Raw genomic sequence first — 8,664 nt, forward strand, 5'->3', positions numbered from 1 at the left:
CACACAAGTAACTTGAATGCAGACAGTAAATATGAGGACCAGACTAGTTTATGTTTATGTACTCTCAGAAAAGAATTTATCTTCATTTCCCCATAACTTAGTGCCAAGTTTGAGAAGGCATGTTTCCTTGACATCATCTTTTCTGGCAATGTTTCATTTTCTGTTTTTGTTTTTAATATCCTGAAGAAGTCAAAAATTTGGGCAGTGATATACTGTTAGATTCCCTAGGTGGATGGGCTGTACATTTATTTCTTCCTCATATTAGCTCTCAAGAAGTAACTTGAGAATATCCAGTGTTCCACAGAAACTGAAGGTTGATTTGGTACCTACTTATTTGGCATTCCTGGTTTTAAATAATTTGGGGAGTTTTTCATATTCCTTAATTCTGTACCAATCTGTTGACACTTTATAAAAGATATTTTTATATTTCTATTTATTCTATTAAATATTCCCTCCTTAGGGAGAGACTGTTTAGAATATTGAATCCACCATATTTCTGCAAATAAGAAATACTAATAGCTCTTTATCCGTTAGTTTTTCATGGAATCCCAAATGTTTTCCAACTGTTTTTCACCAGAAAGTAAGATTGCATATTTTGGCAACTGGATACTTTAAATAAAACCAACTTTAATAAAACTCTAACTTAGCCCAAAATATTCTTGTGAAAAAAGCTTCCCGTTGAGAAGAAGGAAAAAAGGTAATGTGTGCCAAGAAGAAGCTGTTTGTCACAAAAGCGTTTTTGTATGTGTGTGTTTTGTTTTTAAGTCAACTTGCTGTTTGCTTTGTTATCCAATACAATCTTGATGTTAACAAAATGTTTATTTCTTTCTGGCTTATCCATATTTTGTTCTCTTAGGGCTCTGTTTCTTACTGTTGATCTTCTCTCTGTTCTTTTCCATCCCAACGGAGCCAAAATTCCAAGCTCTTGTGTTGGGGCGGCATTCAGTCCATTGAATAATAGAAATATGCATTTCTAAGGTTCCCATTTACATTATCTTTCCTGTGAAAGATACTGAAGGACAAGAAATTTTCTACTGGCCCCTGCAGGACCTTAGCCCCAACTCTCCCCTCCTCCTGATTGTACCACCAATGGCTGCTCCACAGCCCCACTCTTGTTCTTGCATCTTGTCCCATGATTAACACAGCCTGTTTCCCATATTTTTCAAGGTTTGAAAAATGAAATCTGATCTTCTTTAATAAAGTCTATGAAATCTTAAATGTCTTTCTCCTCTAGAACATTCAGTTTGAACACTTGTCACAGAGCAACTTTTAAAGTAACTGCTTGAGTTACTCCTTTTGTTTTCCTTCTTTCACACCTCTCTTGTTCATTAAATGCTTATTACTGACCAGACAATGAGTATTCTTGGCACTAGGTTGACAAAGTGAATAAATATGACCTTTGCCCTCAAGGTTTTTTTTTTGGTTTTGGTTTTGGTTTTTGGTTTTGTTTTTTTTTAGTAGAGAAGCAAAGAGTTCCTGTGTGATTTGAGACATTCTTCACATTTCCTGGTAACCAAAGTAATCCAAGTTTGGGAAAACTTAAACTCTACAAATGATAGGAGAAAAGAATAATGAGGGTGCATCTGATTCATCTGGAGATGGTAAGCTTATGTTTCTGGCCATGGAAGTTTCTTCTACAATACGCAGACAGAACACATTTCCACAGAGGAAGACATCTGATCTTCACATAAAATAAGATGCTTTTAAGGAATCTGATCCTTCAACTCCCTTCCAAAATGGGGAGGGAGATTCTGGCAAATTTATATCTTCCAGAAAAATAGGTATGTGAAAGTTGGATGGGTTCATTTACTGTGTTTAAGGAAATGTAAATATTTTAAACAGACCACTGGGGTGGCAATCAAGTCACCATATCTGAAGTTCCCCAAAATGTAAGAGAAAATATTTACCTTTAGATTATTTTGACTTGTTAGAACCTCAAGGCTGAACCAATCAACCTCAAGGGTTTTGACTGTATACCTTGCAATTGTCTCCAGCTCTAAAACTTCAAACTATTTAATAACTTAAGAAATGATCATTGTGTACTCCATTGTTATAAATGTCTAAAATTCATTAAAAGTTAGAGTTCTTCACCCAATAAATTATATACTTTTGAAATGTTATAGATTTGCTTATGCATAGCTCTAATCTGAGAATTTAATATACGATAAATAAGACTGTGTGTACATTACACCAGCTGTGTACCTATACTGCTATTTTATAGTAAAGGAAAACCCGATTTGTGATTATGAGAATGGAGCCCTGAGTTTTCCTTGTGGTGGCTGTAACTCCCTTATGCTCTACACCTTGGCTCTGCTGGCAGTGCTCTCTACTTCTGTTCTGCTGGCCTCACTGTAATTCTAGTTCACCCTGCTGTGGAACAATAGGGGAAATGGGAATAAAGACACCAGTAATAATGACAGCATATTATTATATTATTGCAGCAGTGTGCCCCCACGCCCCCATTTTTTTGGTACCACAAGATCATTTAGAAGAGAGTGTTTGTATGTGTAACCATTCTATTCCTATTAGGTAGATATCAAGTGTTATCCTCATTCTGTCACTGAGGAAATGGCCCTATTGCTAGGGATTGGCCCAAAGACACACTGTAAAATCACAGTAATATACGAGGAGCTAGCATTTTAGTAGACATTTGAGGATCTACTATGTGCTAGGAGTTTGTTAACGAAATCAAACTTCTTTATGGAGCAAAATTGCCAATGCCAGGGGGAAAGTTGGAAATGGTACTGAGAGAATATAAGGGTCTGGTAGATATGGAGTCTCCCTGAAACGAGAAGATTCAGAGGAAGTCTTGTAATGTGCACTTGAAAGATCAGATGACTGGTAGCACAGTTTCATTTCAAAGAGGAGCATTGTCTACAAGGAGTCAAGCACCTTACAAATGTTCTTGTTTAATTTCCTGCACCGCCCTATGAGGTAGGTGTTTTCCATGTCTCAGAGATAAGGAAATTGTGGTAAAAAGATCAAACTGCTAATGCGACAGAGAATGACTTCTGCTCCAGGAAGATCAAGTGGAAGTACTTATCTCTTTTCCTCTCACTAAGCACAAGAAAACACCTGAACACTTCATATAAAACAAATATAAGGCTCTGAAAAATAGAAAGAAGAAGGACAATAGACTAGGAACCCCAGGACCCAAGGAGTGACAGTGTGGAGAAATCCCTGGGTTTTCTTTTAGCCAGAGGTTGACAACCCAGAAATGCCAACAGGCATAGACTGTAAAGGCCCAAACAAAGGCCTTTTCTCTGTACTAAAAAGACCAGGAAAGAAGAAACCTGTCAAGACAGGAAGCTTTTAGACAATAACCCCTCTATTCATGCCAAGCATCACAGAAAAACTGTGGTGGAGAGCCTAGATTTCTGCCTTCTGGAGGCTGTAAGATCCCCCACTGGGGTTGTATCAGGGAAAGCTGAACAAAAAAATGAACTTGCATCCCTTCTAGGCAGTAAGGAGAAACTTGGCCTCACCCAGGGCAGTGGAGACTATGTTGGAGTCTGGGTTTCCACCTCCACTGAGTGGTAATGAAATGGCGTCCTTACCTTCCCTTACTGGATTTGTGTCCAAAAAAGCCAACTCAAATACAGTGTAAAGATAAGATCCAGAGTCTTATAAATTATAGAAGTGGAGAACAGATTAGTAAATTCCAAGGGTTAGATAGGTTGAGAGAAGGGAGGTGCATGTATCCATGAAAGTCAATATGAGAGATCCTTGTGGTGATAGATATGTTCTATCTATGAATGCCAATATCCTAGTAGTTATAGACTGAACTGCCCCCCCCAACCAAATTCATATGTTGAAGCTTTAACCCCAGTACCTCAGAATGTAACCATATTTGAAAATTGAGTCTTTGAAGAGGTACTAAAGTTGAAATGAGGTCATTAGGGTGGATCCTGTTCCAATATGGCTGGTTTCCTCACAGGAAAAAAAGGAAATTTGAACATAGACACTTATAGAAGGAAGATCCTGTGAAGACAGAGGGAGAAGATAGTCATCTATAAGCAAAGAGAAACCATCCCTGTCAACACCTTGAGGTGCTCCGCTCACCTTAACTTCAGCCTCTGAGGCCAAGAGACTTGGAAGAAACTGACCCTGTGGACAACTTGATCTCAGACTTCTAGTTTCCGGAACTATGAGGAGGTAAATTTCTGTTTTTTAAACCCATCTGATACCTACAGGACTTTGTTATGGCAGCTGTAGCAAATGTACACACTAGTTATGATCTTGTACTTTGGTTTTGCAAGATGTTCCAGGGAAACTGGGTAAAGAGTACATGGCATCCTTTTGTATTATTTCTCACAAGTGCATGTTAATTTATAATTATCTCAAAATAAAAAGTTTTTTTAAAAGTGGTCTGAGTTCCAAATGTAGATCTCTCTGTTGCTAAAGCTTTTACGCAAAAGTTACCCAAACATTTTTAATATAATTTATTGTCAAATTGGTTTCCATACAACACCCAGCACTCATCACAAGTGCCCTCCTCAATGCCCATCATCCACTTTCCCTTCTCCCCTACTCCCCATCAACCCTCAGTTTGTTCTCTGTATTTAAGAGTCTCTTATGGTTTGCCTCCCTCCCTCTCTGTTTGTAGCTTTTTTTCCCCTTCCCCTGCCCTATGGTCTTGTTAAGTTTCTCAAGATCCACATATAAGTGAAGACATATGGTATCTGTCTTTCTCTGACTGACTTATTTCACTTAGCATAATACCCTCCAGTCCCATCCACATTGCTGCAAATTGCCAGATTTCATTCTTTCTCATTGCCAAGTAGTATTCCATTGTATATATAAACCACATCTTCTTTATCCATTCATCAGTTGATGGACATTTAGGCTCTTTCCATAATTTGGCTATTTTTGAAAGTGCTGCTATAAATATTGGGATACATGTGCCCCTATGCATCAGCACTCCTGTATCCCTTGAAAACTTACCCAAACTTTTGACTCAGTCCTATGTCAGAGGCTCATCACTTCTGAGGCTGAGTTTAAAAATCAGACTATTCAAATTTAGGTGATTGGCATGGGTGCTGACATAGAGTCTTAGTAGTGATAAGTGAATATGAGCATTTTGCCATAAATTTTTCTGATTTTCTTCATTGTGGAACAATACTCCTGACTACTTTCTTTCTTATAGTAATGACCCTATCTTATAAATTCAGAGCTTAGAGTAAGGAGTAACCTCAGATACTATTGCTTTCATAGGTAAGTAAAAATACCTCACCAAACCTTAAAGGTAATTGATTCCACCCAGTATCCTATGACTTTCCAAAATTGTCATACTGTATAATTTTGAGTGCAAGTATTTCACAGTGATTAGGAAAAAATTGCTTTTAAATAGATATTTCTGGTACTACATAGACCCTACATGCAAGTAGCTATGTTGGCTCCTCAGCTGAAACATAGTAACCTGAACTAAAGAAATAATAGTCCATTTCCATTCTTAAACAATAAAAATACAAAAGGCAAAAACCTTGAACTCTGGATGTCTCTGTTTCTTATGTGGTAAAGGACTTTCATAAGGAATTTTCAGAGGTAATTTTGACTTTGTGAGTGTTTTGCTTTATATGCTGACTTTAGAAATTAACCTCCTCATAAAATCCAATCCCACTTTGCTATTTTGACACTTCTTTTGTCTGAAAGCATTCATTAACATTTCACATAATTGCCCCATTTCCAGAGCAAGTATATAATTTCCTGCAGAGTGAAGACTTTGTGATGCATATCCAATAAAGTCCATCCTGTCTGCTGGTAGTTGATGCCTTAGTCTCACCACGAGCTTGAAAGAGATTTTCCTGTTGTGGATCCTACTGAATCTTGTTGGTCATCTGCAGCATTAAAATGTGACCATCAGTAGTGACCATTTGTAATGTCTACTCTTCTTCAGTCATTGTTCCTTTAATGACTTCCTGGCTCTTTTCTGAATATATACCGTTAGTGGCTCTTGCCAAGTCAACATAGAATTTTAAGAAAAATTAAGTAAAGTACTTTCATAGCTTGATTTTTACCAAGATAGTCATGTAAATATGAATCTATTTTTATAATAACATTAGAGAATAGGGAAAGCCATTATAATATACTATGAGAACTTATATTTTAGTGAAATATGAAGTCAAAGGATGGGCTTGTTGAAATAAGGATATTTTACTTTCTGACTAAAAAAGTAAATTGCACAGAGATTCAAGAAGAATTTTTTTTAAATCGAGTATATATATTTTTTCCCAAAGTGTTAAGAGCAATTATGAAAACAGATTTCATGTCATTATTTTTCAACTGATAGGACTTACTATTTTTTATGTTCAAACAAACTACAATTTAGAAGTTCTTTAATATTTATGTGTAGTTGTTAAACACATGGATAATTCTGGTGTTCAGCCCATAGAAGAGTAACTATTTCTTCTATGAAGAAGGCCTATTTTAGGCCTTGACAGAAATGGATTCCTTGGCCACTCTATGTAGACTGTATATATGTGCTTTAGGAAGAGCATGACAAAATCTCCACTGTTTGTTCCACAGTGACAGATATTTCAATCAACAGATCTAAGTTCCAGAAGTTGTGTCTTAGTTTCTTTTTTTTTTCATATTTGTAACTTAACACACTACATCTAAGCCTTTAGTGACCAGCAATCACAGCAATGTTTACATTCAGACTGCTTGATGTCTGGCATCTGCCAAATATTCTAAAATGACGTTTGTTGGCTCTTAAATAAGAAGCATTGTGGCCAGTTGATCTGCTGGTCTGCACAAGCTGAATAGAATTGTTCCTTTTGTACTATTATTTATCCTTAAATTTGTCTTTCCAAATCAAGAATAGTCTGACATTCAGCAGTTGGTTTTTCTTGATCCTGTGCTGGTGGGTGATGCTTTTTTTGTACCAGAAACAAACAAATATGAATAATCATGTTCCATCTTTATAAAATTCGTGAGAGGAAAATCCCTATTAACACATATGTTTGTCTATAAATAAAACTGGTAAATGTCGATATTATTGCTTTAGAGCTCAACGCTATAAGACATCATCCTATTTTCTTCATTTAGGAAGACTTTTTAAAGTCAGCCATCAATATACCTAAAACAAGAAGCCATAAAAATTAAATATTTACTTTTTATTAGAAAATATAGGATGAAAAGAAACCGGCCCTAAAGCTTTATAGACATGGAACCCTTGTAAACTGATCCTAGAAATGACACTGAATAAAAATAGCTACTTCCAGCTCTTTTAAGTCATCTGTTGAAGATCAATTTACGTATTTCTCTTCATATTTATGCATACATAATTCTTCTTTAACAATCATTACCTTCAGGGTGACCACAGTTTCCTATTACTAAGCACCTAATGTGTGAAAGTCTCCACAGAACTTAAAGAGGTTATACTTGATATTCAAATGTTAAATCTATACCTGTTGTTTGTAAGTGGAAAAAAAGATGAGTATTGAGATTGAGTCTGGTGATTAATAGGGTAATAAGAAGAATGAACTAGAAAAAATCAAAACAATGTGTTTGCAGCCTGTTTTAACTTAGGTTCCTCTAGGAACTTAAGCCATGATCATGTTCTTAGGAAGAAGAACCTAAGATAAATTTTTTATGGAAGTAGTTGACTTGGAGGAGTGAACCCAGGGAATAGGGGAGGGACCCATGGGAATATTAAAACAAGGGAGGAGGGAGAGCTAACCCAAAGGTGTGCACTTGAGTTGGCTGTCCCTGTGGGCAACAGGGGTTTAGTCCTGGTAAGGATGCTTTAAGGAAACACATAGAAGACCCCTCAGAATTGTCAATCGTAGACACAGGAGAGAGGAACAACCCAACCTCTACAAACTAGGATTAACATTGGGGAGTGTTAATTTTCTCTTCTTCAGGATTTATACCATGAAGCAGAGAATCCCAGAAACAAACAAGACAGACACACACTACAGCTGACATGCAGTGCTGTCAAGAGCACCTGTACACAGCCAATGGTTGACTCAGCAATGGTCAGAGCCAAAAGGTGGGCTGATGGGATATGGGAGGGAAATGGCAAATATGCAGTGCCCATCTTTGACACTTACTCATTAGGTGCATCATTTGTACACTCTTTTTTTTTTTTTAACGTTTATTTCTGAGACAGAGAGAGAGACAGAGCATGAGCAGGGGAGGGGCAGAGAGAGAGAGAGACACAGAATCTGAAACAGGCTCCAGGCTTCGAGCTGTCTGCACAGAGCCCGACGTGGGGCTCGAACGCACGGACCGCGAGATCATGACCTGAGCCGAAGTTGGACGCCCAACTGACTGAACCACCCAGGTGCCCCTGTACACTCTTTTTTTAAAGTTTATTAATTTATTTTGAGAAAGAGAGAGAGAGAGCATGAGTTTGGGAGGAGCAGAGAGAGAGAGCAAGAGAGAGAGAATCCCAAGCAGACTCTGTGCTGTCAGAGCAGAGCCTGATGCAGGGTTCCATCTCTCGAACTGTGAGATCATGACCTGAGCTGAAATGAAAATTCAGATACTTAACCAACTGAGCCACCCAGAAGGCCCTCGTTTGTCCATTCGTAGTACCTGTTTCCTCATCCCAGAGGAGGCAGAGGGTAACCTACCCTGCCTGTTTCCCTGGGTGATCATTTAGGATTTATTAAAGGACTTGGTAGCAATTTACAGAATAAGTCACTACAAAACTGAAGG

Source organism: Prionailurus bengalensis, chromosome C2 (genome assembly GCF_016509475.1).
Source record: "Prionailurus bengalensis isolate Pbe53 chromosome C2, Fcat_Pben_1.1_paternal_pri, whole genome shotgun sequence".
Taxonomy (NCBI): Eukaryota; Metazoa; Chordata; class Mammalia; order Carnivora; family Felidae; genus Prionailurus; species Prionailurus bengalensis.